The 19,928-nt window shown below is 41.7% G+C and overlaps 1 long non-coding RNA gene across 1 annotated transcript in view; it reads right to left on the bottom strand.

Moving 5' to 3' along the window:
- Positions 1–3,681: 3,681 nt before the first annotated feature.
- LOC137324244 (uncharacterized) overlaps positions 3,682–19,928 on the bottom strand; it is a 60,139-nt gene continuing 43,892 nt past the window's right edge. The window contains exons 2-3 of the long non-coding RNA XR_010963566.1: positions 10,996–11,067; positions 3,682–4,500 (exon numbers count right to left, since the gene is read on the bottom strand). This is a non-coding gene — a long non-coding RNA (uncharacterized lncRNA). The remainder of the gene's footprint in view (positions 4,501–10,995; positions 11,068–19,928) is intronic.

Below are 19,928 nucleotides of genomic sequence, written 5' to 3' on the forward strand. Positions count from 1 at the left end.
GACGACCTGAGGTCATGAAAGGTGTTGCATCAATGCAAGTCTTTCTTTTATTTTCTTAAAAGTAACTGTTCTTGAGCTCCATCTAGGCCATGGATATCCAAGATTTTCTCTATGCAGGCTTCACAGATGATCCCATTGGAGCCTCAGGGCCATACATAAAGCTTAAATCCACGAGCCTATTAATTTGCATACATCTCAAGTTGCTGATACTAACAAATCTTCATATTCTGACTTAGGAATTATCCACTAATGAGGTAATAGTGATGGAGCCCCCAGAATCATCAAGTTCAAAACAGGATAAACTAGCAAATAAGAAATATAAATGAAACAGGACTGAGCTGTCTGGGCTTCAATGACTGGATTGTCAAGGCTCAGGGGGTGCATGTGACTTTCGGGCTGCAGGTTGGACACTATGATTAGGCAATATTTTATCAGTCAGTTTTATTCAGGGAGTTTATAAGAAATGCTGGAAAACACTAATTGAAAACCCCAGCAAATTGGTTATAAAATATTGGAAACTGCACAAGAGGCAGAAAGTCTTTACATTCATCAAATGCTCCACTCTCATTTAGAATTGGATAATAAGTACACTGTGGGGACATTGGGGTAGAAATTGCCAGCTTGCCGGCGGGAATGAGTACAGGGAACAGGTAGGCCCAAGGCCCGAACAAAATTAGGCTTCGGGCCTCATTTAAGTTAGACCGCGAGCTGTGGACGCCTGCTATGTGACCCCAGGCAGTTAGCAGACGTAGCGGTCATCGATGTTGGGCTGATGCAACGCTGACATCGGCCCTCAGGTTAAGTCCCAAAAGGGGGGTTGGAGTGGGATATGGGGGTGGGGGGTGAGATTGTGATGCCTGTGGAGTCATGGGGAGCATTCCTACTCCTCCTGGCTCACTAGAAAGGGTTTTGAAAAGAAAAGTTCTCGACCTTATCTTTCGCTGGTGGTTGCGGGGGCCACTGAAGAATCCTGCGCGGGGGCCGCTGAAGAATCCTGCGCGGGGGCCGCTGACGGCCTGACGCGCTCAACACTGACTAATTTTGAAAAGGGGTCCTAAGTTACATATTCAAGGGGCCTAAAGCCTGTTTTAGGCGTCTGCCCGGGACACCGAGAAAATGGGCCCCACAAATTTAGCAGTGGGACCAACGCCTGCGCAGACTGGGCGCAGGCCATTCCACTGGTAAATTGGTATGCTTTGCACCCATTTTACCGGAAAAACGGGCGCAATGCATGCCAATTTCTACATCGTGTGGAGATGCCGGTGATGGACTGGGGTTGACAATTGTAAACAATTTTACAACACCAAGTTATAGTCCAACAATTTTATTTTTAATCCCACAAGCTTTCGGAGGCTTCCTCCTTCGTCAGGTGAACGGTGTGGAAGGAGTTCACCTGACGAAGGAGGAAGCCTCCGAAAGCTTGTGGGATTAAAAATAAAATTGTTGGACTATAACTTGGTGTTGTAAAATTGTTTACAATTTCTACATCATCCTCTCTCCACGTTAGCAGTGGCTCACTTATCAGCTGTAAGTTGATTCATTTGTGGGTGAGAGTATTTCATCCATCTATCTCAATGAAAATCTTGCACCTAGTGTCTGACCATCACACCTCAAAGTGTTGCACTGTTACGCTTAAAAGGATCGAGCTTGAAAGTGTCACATTGTCACACGTGCAAAGTGTCACTAATACAAAGTGCATGTTACAATTGCACCTGTTTAGCTCAAATACCACTGTTACAGTTTTGGGTTTTTACTCTAGGTAATTTTCTCAGGTTTGTCGTTCCCACAGGCCCCTACTCCCCATAACCTGGAATATCCCTCTATCTACCCGCAAAGAAAACCCACATCACTAAATTTTGGCTTACTGGTTTTATCAAGTACCCTTACATGATCGTGCTTGATTTTAGAAGGTAGTAGAATAAACATAGCTTAGGCTATAAACTGCTTCACAGATTTATTGAACAGTAAGTGCATGATTGAACCAAACCAATGATACTTTCATTTACAGTAGTTACAGGCTTGCTTATTCCTTCACGGAAGATAGAAAATAACAATTGTAGCCGCTGTGCTTAACTTCAGTGTAAACAGAACCAATGGGGGGGGGGGGGGGTCATTTTAACCCCCAAGAACGGGTGGGCTTGGGGCAGGTGGGAGGTTAAAATAATAACTTTATGGAGCAGGACTGCATCCCTGCTCCAACACACCCACTTCTGGGTTTAACCCAGGCAGGTTTGTATGCATGTGCACAACGGACACCAGGAAGTCCTGCCCTCCCCCTCCCCCCTTAAAGCTGCTGGGCGATACTTAAAGGGGCAATGTACCTCATTGAGATACTTAAGGTACTTAATATTTTGTGTATTACAAAAGTTAAATGAATATAACCGAACCTGTTCGGGTTTCCCATCGCTTCCGATTCATGTCAGGTGAACGCAGGCGGGAAGGGCTGGATCCATGAGGTGAGTGCCTGTATTGCACTGCTTGTGGGCCCGGAGGGGCAGGAGCGCTTCTTCCAGGCTCAACAAGCTCACCCGGCCGACAGGAACCTGGCCGATCGCCCCACCACTGATGGCGGCCCCCTCCCCCACCGATGGTGGACACCCCCACTCCGTGCTGGATCCCCACCGATGGTGGATCCCTCCCCGTTGCTGGCACCTCCCCCCCCCCCCGATCCCTGATGCTGGCTGGCCTCCCCATCCCGATGCTGGCTGACACACCCCCCCCCCCAATGTCGTCCACCTCCCCCCACTCCGATTTTTTCCAGTGCCGATGATCTCTCGCTCCCTCCCACTCCCCTCTCCGATTCGCTGCTCCTTTCACTCCCGATAGGCAGCCAGCCTGTCAATCTGGCCGTCTGGCGCGTGGGAAACCCAGATGCACAAATATTTACGTTAAATTGAGTGGCGATCGCAGATTGCGCGCACTCAATTCACTTCCAGGTTCCCCACGCGAATATCCACAGATGCGTGGGGTACCTGGCTCCAAGATAAAATCCTGCCAAGCTCTCTGAATGATCATCAGCAAGCCATCATGTACTAACCAATCACTCCTGCCCCCCCACCCTATCACAGACATTCCCTTTTGTCCTTTCCTCCCCTCCCCTTCTTCCCCTACTTTGCCTGGCTCTTTACTTGCTTAAAAACTATTAAACTTCCTTCAGTTCTGACGAAAGGTCATCGACCTGAAACGTTTACTCTTGTTTCTTTCTCCACAGATGCTGCCTGACTTGCTGAGTACTTCCAGCATTTTCTGTTTTTATTTCAGATTTCCACGATCCGCAGTATTTTGCTTTTGATGTACTCACCTTTATTTAATGGTTTGTTACTGACTATCCACGGAGCCTCTCTCTGGCCTATCTCTCTCTGATGGCATCAGATAGACCACTTGACTGGAACAAGGCAGCCTGGGAAATATTATTCAAAATGTGATGTTTCCAAATGAAATGTAAATATGTGTCTCTTAAACTCAAAAAGCTACCAGTCAAACTATATGCAATCAAAGCTAAGAAAATACTTGTATTTGAATAGAATATCTTGGCCCCTCCATTGGATTCCTGAAACAAATATAACATTTATATCATGGGCTATTGTGCATGGAAACAAGATGAGCCATCTTCTGTGAGTGAACCTGGGTTTTAATCCTGTATCTGCGGTGATAGAAAGAAAGAAGCCAATGACATGATACATCAGAGATCAAAATGCTTTATTTTTGCCACAGTCATAGTCACAAAAAAAACAACAAATCACAGCTGACTAGGAATCTCCAATGAACAAGAGCAAACTGACGTAAAACTACCAATCAGGAAGCAAAAGTCAACAATTTACCAATAAGACAGCTAGCAAGGAGGAGAAAAGAAACCAGTGAAACCACTCGAAATATTTTATTAAAATACTTTCAGCCACCATGTCAGTGACCCACGGATACAGTATTAGAATTAAGATTTTTAACATTACAAATACATTTTTAATCTTGTCCATGTCTTCCTGCAAATCCATCTGATAAATTTGGCCATGGAGGCCTACCCTCGCTCACGAGCCTGGTGCTTGAGTTTTGTTTATTTCCTGGAGTTTGTATCAGCTTGGGCTTTCCTCTTGATAATTTGATTATGAGTAAAATTTTGCTATTGTTTAACATTGACATATTTTGTAATGTAATGGTTAAAGAAGCTGCATTCTTTATATTTCTGAATATGAAGAATTTTGGAATGATTGTACCATTATTCAAGCTTGAAAGAAGGTTCTGAATAAAAGATCTGAATTTAACAATGCTTATTTAAGTAGAACCTTTTAGTTACACTAAATATTGTTACAAATATATTCAGAAAAGAAAGATGCAAATTAATTTGATCTCTTAAATTTTAGATTTTTTTCAATCTTCATTATAAAAACCCGGGCAATAAGCCCATTTGATACTCCAGGTAAGGAGCTATTGTGATCAGTCTCCATCAGAAAATTTTAAAGGTGGTATAATTTATATAATTTTTCTTCAAAGCATAGTGAATATCTGTGAAAGAAACATAAAAGAAACTATAAGACAACATGTTATTCTTTAAAGCTGTGTTTGAAATTGAAAGAAAAATGTTATTTAAAGCAAAGAGCCCTAATATGGTTTGTGTGCTTTGAAAGAAAGAACTTGCATTTATATAGCGCCTTTCACAACCTTAGGACGTCCCAAAGCGCTTTACAGCCAATGAAGTACTTTTGAAGTGTGGTCACTGTTGTAATGTAGGAAGGTTTATGTAATACATACAATCAGATAGCGTAAAGTCATATCTGTGACTTTTGGTGGGAAGATTTCCTCTCTGGTTTATATTAAACCTATTGGGGGTAATTTTAATTTTGGCCTATAGTGTAAAATGGGCGATGTTAAATTAGCCACCCGTTATAAACCACCGCCCATTTTGCTTTCCATTGAAACCAATGAAAGGGAATGTCAGGCAGGACATGTAACGGGCGTCCAATTAAATATTGCCAATTTTACACTATCGCCAAAAGTTAAAGTCACCCCTATTGTTTTTAAGCATCACACAGAGCAAATCTTCACCCTTGGCTTCCCAAGAAAATGTCTATTTTCTGATTGTGACAGCCTGTTCATCTGGCATTCTGACTGGCAGGATTGGCCTGGCCTGCATGAAATGATTTGTATGATTTGCTGATGAAGCAACTGTTTTAACCACACTCATGTGAGAGAGAGAGAGAGAGAGAGACACCTGTGTGCTAAAGAATACAGATCGAGCACTGGGTCATCTAGTCCTTCTCCTAGTGATAAGCGGCAGAGTGGCATAGGACAAAGTAAATGCTCACCCTTGTCATTGCGTTGTCTTGGATATAGTGGAGGAAGAACCTAAAAACAAGTAAATGAAGAAGATATAGAAAAGCAGGTACTTTCCCAAAGATGCAATGTACTGAATGAGCAGATCTGGCTGTGGATGTTGAGACAATTGAAATTTTCAAGACTAAGATTGATAGACTTTTGTTAGGCAGGGATATCAAGGGAAAATGAGAAAAGGCAGGTAAATAGAGTTGAGGTACAGATTAGCCGCTATTTAATAGAATGGTGGAACTGGCTTGAGGGGCTGAATAGCTTTCTCCTGTTCCTATGTTCCTATGATCCCTGGAAACCACTAACACAGCAGCACCACCAACCCTGATGGCAGCATTCCTTTTTACTGGAAGAATGACTGCAGTCAAGTGTGTTTCCCCACAGCCAACACTGCGTTGCAGTTTCACCTATGCAGTTCTGCTCTGCCCGTTGCTCATCACTGTAATAAAATTAGTAGAAAAGTACACTGCAAGGTAAATACTTGGGCTCTGAAATTCATCGGTTGCGATCCCGGCAGTTAATCTGGCATCATGCCCACCAGTGCCCTCCAGTGCGGGGTGAGTACTAGGGTATCTCATTACCATGGGTCACGTGAATGTAAGCACCACGTCGGGCCCACCTCCGACGCTCGCTTTCTCACTGCTGCTGGAAACTCTGGCATCCGCCCATGAGGGTGGGTTGCCGGGGCCCCCTGACCCCGGCTTTAGTCCCATTGCACTAATTTGTTTGGGCTTCCAGATTACTTGACTGGCCTGGACCTCTTCAGCGGGGCCCAGATATGTCCTTCTGGTGGCGAACACATCCCCAATCATTCAGTATACTGGTCACCACTACTATAACAGGTTCATTATCAGATGTAGGAGCGGGAGTCTGCGCCTGGCTCTGCCATCACTGCTTTTGCCTTATAAGTGGCTGACAGAATTTGCTCTCCTTACAAGGCAAAAAGTAAACTCCTGGAAACAGCGGAGACCTGGAACAATTAGGTCTCCGCCATTTTCTTGGGGGGTCCGCCAGTCTTCTGTCAGGATTTCGGCCCCTTGAAATCAACAGTGCTATATCCTACCTATTGTGTACCTGAGTGATGGGTATCACTTAATCCCATTCTTAAGGTGGGCCTGCACAACTTGCGTGGGAGTATTCCTCGTGAGTTATTAGCCTGGCTTCATTCAGAGAATGAAAGCAATGACCATTGCTGTGTTTATACTGCACTTTTGTCCTCTGCGTGATACCCTCCTGGATCCTGATCCAATGCCGAGAGGGCATCATAAAACTCAGTTCAGCTTCAGGGGCAGAAGGGAACATTTGAACCTTAAGTACCTCCAGGCTCGGTGTATCTTTCTTGACAAATTCTGTTTGGCCCTTACTTCAAATTACCTGGTCTTACAACTCATTGTCATTGTCACCACTTCATTCAATTGGTGTGAATACTGTTCACTAGTCTTTAATGCCAGTGACTCCCATCTCGTAACCATGACTAGAAGCTGGGAACTTTAGAATCCCCTAGTTAGCCTTTAAGGCCCTTGGACAGATGGCAATTTGGAATCATTTAATCAGTTGGATGATGTGATGGGGGTTGGGGGGAGCTGTAGTTTCCTTAGATGAAGAAGTTACTATGGGTTGAATGACCTTTCTCATCGATATTTATCTGTGATCTTGTGACAGTAACCATTAGCTTAAGGCAAAAGAACTTTTATTCCTCAGGAGATAAGACACAGACTAAAACTTCCATCTGCGTAGAGAGCTTCAGTTAGACTGCACCTGCCTGTAGGTTGTTGTGATGGAGCTGTTCGCTGAAGCTGGAGCGAGTTTAGAACTCCCCAGTCTGTGTGGTCTATCTGTGATAGTGGGGGGAAGGGGTTAGATGATGTCCAGTTCAAAAGATTGAGCGTGCTACTTTCAAGATCTCAATATAGTTTTCTGAATGACCAGTCACGATAAGAAGTGAAACCTTGGCGTCCGGGGGGGGCAGGAGACCAGAGCCCCGGCCTCTGAACACTGGGTTGACATTCAACGGGGTGCTTGTGACTGATGGGAGCGGAGTAGTGACCCTCCCATTTTATCTAGTGAAACCCCCTGGGCAGGTTAACAAACTGTCCATGTAAAACAGAACATAATCCACTGGATGTAAAAACAGTGGAAGAGATGGGTTGCCTCATGTGCCACTAGAAGTCACAATAAAGTGAACAAGACTATGGCACAATAGGCTGTGAAAGCCAATTTGATAAATTCTCCTCTTCTACTGGAAAACTGGTGTGTGACAGAAAGCCTTATCCATGATTGTTGCCTTGCAGGGTTTATTGCTACGGTAATAAGCCCTTCATTCAATAAGGATTGACATTTTTATCACTATTAATTTAAAAACTTTTTAATTTGTGCTTCTTTTTTATCAGTCAATAATCAGGCCTGTGTGAGTAGCCTGGCATTCACTGTTCTAGAGGCACTTACTTTGCTGTATCGTAGGATTGTATCTGTGTGCAATTCATCTGCAGTCATTCATCATCAAGGTTGTCTTTTATATTAGGTTCCATATATCATCTTCTGTCAGCTCTTGAACACATCATTATGCTTTTAGTACTATAACTTCCAATCATTCAATAATTTTTTTCTCTCATATCTGATACAAATGTACTCAATTCTGTATTGCAATTTTATTAGCTCGCTTTTAAAGAATATAGTAATTGCAAATGTCTGTCACAATCTCGCCAGCTATGACAAAGGGCGCATGGACATTCATTGAGGAATACGACATCTGTTGGATGCCACTTTGTTTTTTGTCATAATTGTGACAAGATGTAAGCTCAAGTCATATTAAACCTACCCTAACTTGACAATGCACACTAGGTTAAAAACTGCAGGAGCACAGTCAAAATGGAGCAAAGTAAGCAAGGGTTTAATTTTTTCAAAAAAGCTCAAGCCCTTCCTGTCCCCGAGTCGATGTCCTGGAAACATGTTACCTACAAGGTGAGGAAGTGTAGCAGGTCCAGCAGAAGACATCTTCACCCACTATTAGTGTCCCTCCTGGGTCCAGCAGTGATCCAGCAGGATTTACACTAAAATAAAGCAGGCCCAAAGCTCTGCAATTCCCTCCCTAAACCTGTCCGCCTCTCTACTTCTCTCTCCTCCTTTAAGATGCTCCTTAAAACCTATCTCTTTGACCAAGCTTTTGATCACCTGTCCTAATGGTCTCCTTATGTGGTTTGGTGTCAACTTTTGTCTGATAACGCTCCTGTGAGGCGCCGTGGGACATTTCACTACGTTAAATGCGCTATATAAATGCAAGTTGTTGTTGCTGTAGTTGAGAACTTCCTGTCCATGGATAGAATTTCCTGTGCTCCTCCCAAAGTTCAAAGTGATTATCAATCAATTCTGAGATTTGACTTAGGGTTTTCAACACTTCAGCTTTGTAGTTATTGAGCTGGCTTTTAAAAAATACTTTTGAACATAACTTTTCAAAATTAAAATTACAATTGCTTGCCCTAAAGATGTGGTCAATGGTTTGTAACAGTGAGCACAGTAACTAATATTCAGGGAAGAATTGTCCTGGTTGCTATTAGAAGTGACACTGTAATGATGTTCATGAAGATTTTGCTCGAAATATTGATCAGTAAACCGTTCAGCAAAATTAGAGATGCCAAAGGCAGGAAAGGGAATCTTAGACATTGGAAATAGAAATGAAAAATCTGACAGAAAATGTAGGAAATGTTTGTAAAACTTTGTTAAGCTTTTCCTCACTTTCCTCCCCTTTTCTCCCCATCTCTTCTAAAATCGCTTATTCTTATGGGTTATGGGTTCCATAGGCGCCCGTTTCCCTCTGTGACCTCGACCAATTGACCACTTTTCACGTGTGAGTCTAAACGGTGTCAGTGGGCTATTTGATTATGGGGGAACCTTACAGCCTAGCCTGATCCTATCCTCAGCCAACAACCACACATTGGCCTTCTGGTAGTGGTCAATGGATTGTGAGGAAAGGGAACCCACTCCCTAGCTTGAAGACGCTGAAACCAATTATATTGCCCTCATGACTAGCTTGGTTAAGATCGGTGACCTCAGCACAGGCAGGGACTCAAGACCTGGGAGCTTGGTACCACAGTGTTATGAATTAATTTTTCAAATATCTAAAAGTTCCCTAATATGGCTATTGATATCTTCAATTGGGCCCAAAGTTCTCCTGCTAGAGGAAAGACTTGCATTTACGTAGCATCTCGTCACATTTCGCATCAGAGTGCTTCACAAACAATGAAGTAATTTTGTTTTTGTATGGGCAAACACAGTGACTATTACACGCACAGCAAGATCCCACAATGAACTAATAACCAGTTAATCTGTTTTTGATGGTGTTGGTTGAAAGAGAAATGCTGTCCAAGACACTGAAAAACTCTTTGGTCTTGTTGAACTATTTCCATGGGATCTTTTACATCGACCTGAACTACTATTACAGGCAGGCTGGATGTCAGTTTAGTATCTTATCCGATGATCAGCACCTCTGACAATGCAGCAACCCCTGAACACTGAAAGGGAGTGTCAGCCTGGATCGGTTTTGAACCCACAATCTTCTGACTCAGAGGTGAGACTGAGCCAGACTGAAACTTTCTGGTGATGCTTGATTTCATCAGACATAATAGAGAATGCTTAATCAGTTTATCATAGCTGAACAGAGGAAAGGGCGGTGCTTTAATACACTGGAGAGAATGGTATCCTTCCAGACAGCCTTACAATGTATTAGCGTGAGAAAATGCCAATTGGGAAACCATCTAACTCGACATCATTGTCCCCTTTATCAACAATACAAGCATTGAAATATTAATTACATTTTACCATTATCGGTAAGGTGGTAAATGAGAAGGGGGGAGAAATTGGCCCTCGTTATGCTTGTTTTTTTGGCAAACAAAGTGCATGGCGGTGGGGGGGGGGCCACAATTTCACGCTGTGATTTCTCGTTTCCGATCTCCCCCGGAAGTGCGCCAGCTGCTTGGAAGCAGGCGACTTCCAAGTATACAGGGCGCCCGCCTGAAACAGGTGGCAAAGGCCTTGAATATGCGAATCTTTGGACCTCTACTGTTCCTAGCTTTACACTGTTTAAAAAATACTCACATCTATCCTTTTTTGGTCCAAAATGGATGACCTCACACGTACCTGGGTTGAAATCCATCTGCCACAGTTTTGCCCACTCACTTAATCTATTAATGTCTCTTTGTAATTCTATGCTCCCATCTACATTACTTCTGGATGATCATATAAACTACATCCATAGACATTCACCTGTTTACGACTTTAGTTACTTCCTCAAAAATCCAATTGGGTTCATTAGACATGACCTACCCTTTACAAATCCATGTTGGCTCTCTCTAATCAGCTCAAACTTCCCTAAGTTCTCAGTCACTTTGTCCTTAATTATAAATTCCAATAACTTCCCCACAACAGATGTTAGACTAACAGGTTTATAATATCCTGGTTTCTCTCTCTCACCTTTCTTAAATAATGGAGTTACATTTGCAATTCTCCAATCTAAAGGGACAATTTCTGAATCGAGAGAGCTTTGGAAGATTATGGTTAAAGCATCTGCAATTTCTTCACCTACTTCCTTTAAAACCCTGGGGTGGAAACCATTGGGTCCTGGGGATTTGTCAGTCTTTAGTGCCATTATTCTTTCTAATACTGTGTTCTTGCTTACTTTACCTTTGGTGAATTCCAGTCCTTGATCCATTATTAGTTTCCTTGGAATGCCAGGAAGACTATCCTCTTCCTCTACTGTGAAGACCGACACAAAGTAATTATTCAACAAGACTGCCATTTTCTTATTTTCATTTGTAATATTACCCGCATCTGTTTTTAAAGGGCCCACATTACCTTTGACTACCCCTTTCCTTCTAATATAATTGCAAAAACATTTCATGTTAATAAATTTCCCTAGTGGGGCCAGGAGGAGCAGGAGTGGTTCTCCGGACCCCAGAATTAAAGCCGTGACCTCCTCTGCCTTGCACACCCGCTCTTCAATACAGCGAGATCCTCCCGAAGCCCCATCCCCGCCACTTACCTGGAAGCCGGTGGGCAGCCAAGGAATGCCCGATGATCCACGTTCCTGGCGGGAAGTGGACCGATGGCATTTAAATGAGGACCGACTATTAAAATCTCTGCCTCAGATGAGCGGGAAATTAACTTGTCAGAGTGGCTTTCTGCCGAAAACTCACTCTGAGTTAAAATCCATCCCGCTGAGTCCCACTTGTTCCAGTTAGTAATTCAGTTACACATACTTATACACGGCAATGCTGCCATCTTCTGGCTAGTTTAAATGATGCCATCACATGCCGTGGATGTAAATATGTTGATACAGAGAAATATCTGCTTAAAAGCAATATTTTATTGGATGTTAATGCCATTATGTCACAACTCTAAAGTTTGGAGGGGTGTTGGGCCCATGAAGTCCCTGATCGCACATAAAAGCCCAAATGCAATCTACCATGTATGTTCCCTGGTGAATCCAATATATTGGTTCCAGTCACTTTTAACTTAAAAGTTAAACTCTTAGCAAGAATTTTACACTAAGAAAGTAATGTGCCATGTATTTGTAACCTAATCTTTCTCAGTCTTAAGGAGAACTATGGCAAGTGTCAGTTCCTGGAGACTGTTTTCACTGTTTAGATTCCTTAAAGATGTACTGGTGTCAGTTCATTGAATAGTGTCTTCTAGGAACCACCTGAGTTGTGGCAAAAGGAATTTGAGGGCTACCTTGTTGACTTCAGATAATCATATTGGTTTGTTCAGCAAAGCATTCTGCCTGCTTGAGAGTTTGGCCAAATCTAAATATGCATCTAAACTTTCAAACTCATTGGGAGATGATTTATTTTTATTTCAGCACAATGTTAGTTTTTTTATTATTATGCCTCTGTGAAGCTTCTTTGGGGTGTTTTTCTACGTTAAAGGTGCCTTATAAATGCAAGTTCTTGATTTTGTTATTAAATTGTGTTTTTTTAAAATTAAGTTAAACCCCCTCAGGCGAGAGCAGCTGAGTAGAGGTGAGATGATTCCCCTCTTAAAGAAACAGAAAATCAGAAGGCAAGTCACACTTGGCCATTCTTGTGAATATCCAACAGTTAGTTACAGAGTGATATAGGCCACGGACTAGGAGCAGATTGTAAGTCTCAGGTCCCAAGACATGGAATAGTCTGCAACGATAGGAAAACTAAACAGGAGAGAAAAAAAAGGAGGAAATAATTGTTGTTCTAATAAGTATAGGAATGGCAAAAATAAATCTGTGAATTTTCAATCTCCTTTAAGTGAACAGGAATGGCAGCACTGCAGATTGGCCACTGAACAGTCACTACACACAGTCCAACATCACCATCTGCTGGTAAAAAAGATTACTGCATCAACAAGAAATCCTCACTTTCAATTAATTTATATTTTCTTCAAAAATGGGCATTAACATTTAATAGGGAAGTGAGAACATTGCCTTTTGCCTATCCCTGGTTGAATGCAATAGTCAACTGAAAGCCTCTCATGGAGAACTATATATAAAAAAGGCTGGACTCAGTCACTCCAGAGTGTAGTAGTACTTACTGACCATTACTGGTCATGTTGATTCTTGTCTGTACCTATTGCCATGAGATTCTTTAAAAAAAAAATCAATTTAATTTTATTAAAGTCTGGCAAGCATATCACATTCCAAAAAATGTCTTATAAAAATGATCGATAATGCCTGACAGATATCACACCAGTGATGCTGTTGCTTTTTTCTCACTCATGAGACAGACCTTCAGAACTCAACGCTGCCCAAATTACTCAAGGGGGACTTTTATTTTCAAGCAATGAAGGCAGAGACGTAGAGCTAGAGTTACGGGCTGACGTTCTTCCTGATAATTTGGAGGATTTTACACTTAGCAACAATCCGCTGTTCTTCAATATTGTGAACAAAATTAAAGGGGCTGGCTGGGATCAATTGCAGTGTCTGCATTTCTAAAGTCAGCGAAGGACATTCCCACCTTCATTATTCACCCTTTGTAGGTTTGGAAAATCCATCAGAGCTTCTAAAATACAAACATAGATTTTCTATTATAATGCCTCCCTAAAAAAAAAGATTAATCTTGATTATCATAAAGTAAAACATGAAAGTTAATTTTATGCTAGATAAACCATTTCACACTGCCCTATAAATGAACAAAAAATTCATAGAGAATCATAGAATCATAGAACGGTTACAGCACGGAAGGAGGCCATTCGGCCCATCGAGTCCACGCTGGCTCTATGCAAGAGCAATCCGGCTAGTCCCACTCCCTTACCCTATCTCCGTAGCCCTGCAATTTTTTTTCTTTCAAGTACTTATCCAGTTCCCTTTTGAAGGCCATGATTGAATCTGCCCACACCACTCCCTTGGGCAGTGCATTCCAGATCATAACCACTCGCTGTGTAAAAAAGTTTTTCCCCATGTCACCTTTGGTTCTTTTGCCAATCACCTTAAATCTATGTCCTCTGGTTCTTGACCCTTCTGCCAATGGGAACAGTTTCTTTCTATCTACTCTGTCTAGACAATTATCTTTTTTAAGTGTGTAGCGTGAAAATATTAAAATAATCCTTGAAGTATCAACATAAGGTTGTTTACTGAAATAGTAATGATCAGAAAATACATGACTGGAAATCAGGCATCCCCTCTCATGTCACATGATTGTTAGAAATAGAGGTTAAGCAAGGCCATCATTGGTTGGATATCAGGATTATCATATCTTTCTACTGAAGAGGAGATGAGATAAATTGGCACAAATTCACTTTCAATTTGGAAGGAATTCCTTTTGGCATGTCATGTGTTAAGATAGTTCAGAGAAGAATTCTGTATAGGAACATATGAATTGGTAGACACGAAAAGGTCCATCCAGTTCGCCTTCTACCACCCTTGTAGTCGCATGATCTAATGATAATGGAGTTGTTAATTAATCGTAGCAATCAATCTCTATCAATTAATCTACAACAGACCCAGATATGAGGAAAACCCCAATGGTGGAGAACGTTTGGAACCATAGGTTCAAAGTCACCTGTTCTTCCCAAGCCTGTTATACTTACCACACGTTATGTATCAATTACTCATATACTGTAACCCAAAATGTTATTTTTTGAAAAAAATTTATCTAATTAGTATTTGTATTAAGATATTCCACACAGACTATTTGGCGTGTCATGTGTTAAGATTGTCCAGAGAAGAATTCTGTACAAATGTGTTTGTACTTGATGCATGATTATAAATTTGTTGCTTTGTTGCGATGGATGCTTGTGTAAATACGAAAAACTGGATAAAGTATAATTTAAGAAAACAAAGAGCCAAAATGCATTGTCAGACAGGAAGGCAGGGAAAATGGCCGCTGCCCAAATGATCTTGTTTCCTGTTACATTGAGACGATGTTATAGCATCGCTATATGCCATGTCACCATCATCCACGGAGAGTATCCAGTGTTTATACACTGAGTCATCAGTAACAACAACAACTTGCATTTATATAGAGTGGCAGAAGCATCTCAGAATTATGTGAGGTTTGTTAGTTGCTATGGAAGTGTTTGCATTGAGTCAGTTTATGACCAGTCATTTTTGGGCAGGTGAGTATTTGGGATAATGAGGTGTTTTCGTTACCAGTGAGTGTCACAGGGAACAAGTTCTGATTTTATTTATTTTTAGATTAATTTCACTGGGCAATTAAGCATCTTACAAATCATGTGAAATATCCTACAAATGTGGGGCAAAGATCAGAGGCTCAGAAACATGTATACAGTGTACAAACAAATGGAATGGTACAGATGAGATATTCTTATGAAACAATTTATGACCACTCTAAAGTTTATTGACCAATTGGATAAATATCTAAACAAGTATCAAAGAGTTCCACAATACTGGCATGGTGGAGTCAAGCAATGTGGAACCATGCAAAGCAAAGGTACCAAGCTCAGAGGCACTCCTGTCCTGTTGAACAGGACTACCGAATAACCGATAAAGAAGAATAAAACATAAAGAATATAGCACAGAAGTAAGACAGATTCAATACAAAAAGGCATGCCAGGAGTGTAAAAAAGGTATCAGAATGGCAAAGTAAAATTTGGAATTTGAAAACATGGCAAGAGAAGTGAAGGATAATGATAAAAAGTTTTTTTAGTTATATTAAGAGGAAAAGAAAAAACGAGGGATGGAGTAAGGCCACTGAAAGTGGGATCAGGTGAGGCATTACAACTGATGCTACACAGGCTGCAAGGAGGAGACAGGTAACTTATTTGATCTGGAAAGGGAACTAGAGGGTGTTGCAGAGGCAAGTTGTAACACTATTCACATTACTACCAACATGATTGCCAAACAGCTGTGCAAACTTAAGGTAAATAAATCCGATGCATCCGAGGATTTTTAAGGAACTAAGAGAGGAAATTGCAGGAATCTGACACAAATCTCCCAGAAATCCCTGACTACTGCAGAGGTGCCTGGGGACTGGAGAAAGGCAGATGTTACTCCGACTTTTAAAACAGGTAGCAAAAGTGATCCAGGAAACTACTGACCAATGAGTTTGACGCCCATTGTGGGTAAAGTTATGGAAACCCTTATTAAAGATAAGACCATGGAGCATCTGGATAGAAATAAAATCATACAAGATGGCCAAAATTGGTTAATGAAGGGGTAGTCTTGCAAATCTAATTTTCTTTGAGGGTGTGATAAAGGAGCTTGTTAGGGGTATGGCAGTGGATGTGGTGTACTGGGATTTCAGTAAAGCCTTTGATACAGTTCATCTGGAAGGGCTGGTATTGAAAATAAAGAAAGCGGGAATCAGTGGAAATATTTTGCAATGGATACGTAATTGGTTTACTGATAAAACCCAGAAGGTAGTGGTACAGGGATTGTCATCAGCCTGGGAAAATGTTACTAGTGGGGTCTCAACAGGGGTCTCTTTTGGGACCTCTTTTGTTTAATATCTTCATAAATGATCTGGAGCTAGGAGTCACAAGCACAGAGGCTAAATTTGCAGATGATACAAAGCTAATGAAGATGGTAGACTTGAAAGCTGAATGGAATAAGTTACCGGAAGATTTGAATATAGTTGGGAATTGAGCAGAGAGGTGGTATTACTCAGAAGAAAACTTTTATTTCCTCTATTCTTCTTCTGTATGAACTTTTACTTTGCAGTTGTAAAGTATCTTTAAGGACAGAGTGTTGGAGGTTAGAAGCTAAATTGTGGCTACGCTAACTGTTACAGGCAGAGCTAAGCGAGTCACTTCATTGCAAGTAGCCTGAGATCGAGAGAGGTGAGAAGGAAGCCTACTCATATATCGTCACTCGGGTATGAGGCGGGGTCAGTCGGAACCGAAGACCCAAGTGAAACAGATAATCTGCTGTGATGGGGTTCATCCACTCAACACTGCAGGAGCTAACCCTTGCATCCCAGGGAAGGAAGGAAATTGAGCCAATCATGCTGCTTGTGAGGATAAGATCGTGTGAGCTCTGAATGTTGTTAATCAGACGCAGAGACTTGAGCTATTTGATAGACTGGTTATTTAAAGCTGTTAACTTGTCAGCTATCTAAGGAATTACTCTTAAATTAATCTCACCAGTGTATAACTTTAGACTCCAGGCATTGCTATAGTTAATACTCAGCATCTATTAACACTGATTTACAGTAATATACTGAACTGCTTGTGTAACTTTTGCTAATTATTTTGTGAAGCAATTCTGTCAATTAATGATTTGCTACCCAACTGCTAGATAACTCTGATTACATTTGTGCATGTCTATTAAGTGTTCATGCACCCAATTTTAACTTTAAGTTTCAGTTAAGTTTAAACTTAAGTTGTGATTTGTAACCAATAAATAATGTTCAGTGCATAACTTGTGGTCTGGTTTCTTTCTTGATGATTTGGCAAGAAAGAGTTAATTTACTTACTCAACAGCTTGAGGGTAACCTAATCAAGGGTTAGTAAATTAAATTAATTTTGATCTGAACTGTTTAGTGTAAGATGGTTTAACGAATTGAGTCAGGCATCATTCATTCCTAGACATAGGGAGGTAAAACCACAGACGATTGCTTAGTAAAGGTTTAAAAGAGAGAATTAAGGATTCCTCTAGTTATAGAATCATGGAATTATAGAATGGTTACAGCACAGAAGGAGGTCATTCGGCCCATCGGGTCCGAGCTGGCCCAATGCAAGAGCAATCCAGCTAGCCCCACTCCCCCACCCTCTCCCCGTAACCCTGCAATTTTTTTCCCTTCAAGTACTTATCCAATTCCCTGTTGAAAGGTATGATTGAATCTATCTCCACCACCCCTCAGGCAGTGCATTCCAGATCATAACCACTTGCAGTGTGAAAAAGTTTTTCCTCATGTCGCCTTTGGTTCTTTTGCCAATCACCTTAAATCTGTGTCCTTCGGTTCTTGACCCTTTCGCCAATGGGAACAGTTTCTCTCTATCTACTCTGTCTAGACCCTTCATGATTTTGAATACCTCTATCAAATCTCCTCTCAACCTTCTCTGCTCTAAGGAAAACAACCCCAGCTTCTCCAGTCTATCCACGTAACTGAAGTTCCTCATCCCTGGAATCATTCTAGTAAATCTCTTCTGCACCCTCTCTAAGGCCTTCACATCTTTCCTAAAGTGCGGTGCCTAGAACTGGACACAATACTCCACTTGTGGCTGAACCAGTGTTTTATAAAGTTTCAACATAACCACCTTGCTTTTGTATTCTATGCCTTTATTTATAAAGCCCAGGATCCTGTATGCTTTTTTAAGCCACTTTCTCTTCCTGCCCTGCCACCTTCAATGATTTGTGTACATATACACCCAGATCCCTCTGTTCCGTACCCCTTTTAGAATTGTGCCCTTTAGTTTATATTGCCTCGCCTCGTTCTTCCTACCAAAATGTATCACTTCACACTTTTCTGCATTAAATTTCATCTGCCACGTGTCCGCCCATTGCACCAGCCTGTCTATATCCTCTTGAAGTCTATCACCATTCTCCTCACTGTTCACTACACTTCCAAGTTTTCTGACATCTGCAAATTTGGAAATTATGCCCTGTACATCCAAGTCCAAGTCATTAAAATATATCAAGACAAGCAATGGCCCTAGTACCGACTGGTTTCTCGGCATATATTTGTCAGGCTACCGAAGCCCAGCTTTCTTACAAACATAACAAGCTGTTTCACCTTGACCACATCATTAGAACCAGAGGACAAGGCTTGAATGGGGGATAAATTCAAAACTTAACTGCAGAAACAATATTTCAATGAGCAAGTGGTAAATCTATGGAACCGGGTCTCCAGGGAGACGGTGGAAGCAGATAGTGTTGATTCATTCAAATATAAATTATACAGATTTCTTTCAGAAAATAATATTTTGGGATACAGTATATGAGTATTTTGAGACATGACATGTGGTGTAACATGTTTGGGAGGAATCGGTGACTTTGGGCCTATGGCTTCCAAACCTTCCCACCACTCGTCTCATATCTGGGTCTGTTTTAGACTAATTGACGGTGATTGATTGCTATGATTAGTCAACAACTCCATTATTGTTGTATCATGCGATTACCTTAATGGTAGAAGGTGAACTAGATGGACCTTGGTCTTCTTGCATCTAGCAATTCCTATGTTCCTGAAAGGTAGGTCCTGGGGGGAGCGGGTGCAATCTCAGAGGGGGGAGCCTGGGATGGCAGCGGCCCATTATTCTTGTGGAGCCCGGAGGAGCAATTCTGCCCCATAAAAATCCCCCATAAAAATAATTAATAATTTTAACACTTAATTTTTCGAGCCTTTTCCTCCTGAGCAGAGTGTCCAAGGCGCAAACCCTGCCCAGTAGACTATTGAAATTGCATTGGGGTCCTAGGCACATCATAGGATTATAGGGGCATAATCTTAGAACAAGGGGCTGCTCTTTCAAAACTGAGATGAGGAGAAACTTCTTCACTCAGAGGGTGGTAGGTCTGTGGAATTTGCTGCCCCAGGAAGCTGTGGAAGCTACATCATTAGATAAATTTAAAACAGAAATAGACAGTTTCCAAGAAGTAAAGGGAATTAGGGGTTATGGGGAGCGGGCAGGAAATTGGACATGAAGCTGAGTTCGGATCGGTCAATGCCCTGTGGGTGGCGGAGAGGGCCCAGGGGCTATGTGGCCGGGTCCTGCTCCGACTTCTTGTGTTCTTTAGATTTGTGGTTGGGATCAGATCAGCCATGATCTTATTGAATGGCGGAGCAGGCTCGAGGGGCCGATTGGCCTACTCCTGCTCCAATTTCTTATGTTCTTATGTTCTTATCTTGCATACATACTAGTGGATTTCCTGTTTGTTGCTTACAGGTAATCTGAAACACGGTAGTAATGGTTAGATGCCAAGGTTGGGGTGTAGTTTATCTGACCTGTCCCTTTAAAACCAGGGGCACGTGGTCTAAATTGGCAAATCCAGGCAATTGTAGTAGCTTGTAAACTCCTGGGCCTCAATTTTCCTCGATGTGGAGATGCCGGTGATGGACTGGGGTGGACAAATGTAAGGAATCTTACAACACCAGGTTATAGTCCAACAAATTTATTTTAAAATCACAAGCTTTCGGAGATTATCCCCTTCGTCAGATGAATGAGTGAAAAGGTTCTCAAATCGCATATCT

The sequence above is a fragment of the Heptranchias perlo genome, chromosome 8 (genome assembly GCF_035084215.1).
Source record: "Heptranchias perlo isolate sHepPer1 chromosome 8, sHepPer1.hap1, whole genome shotgun sequence".
Classification (NCBI taxonomy): domain Eukaryota; kingdom Metazoa; phylum Chordata; class Chondrichthyes; order Hexanchiformes; family Hexanchidae; genus Heptranchias; species Heptranchias perlo.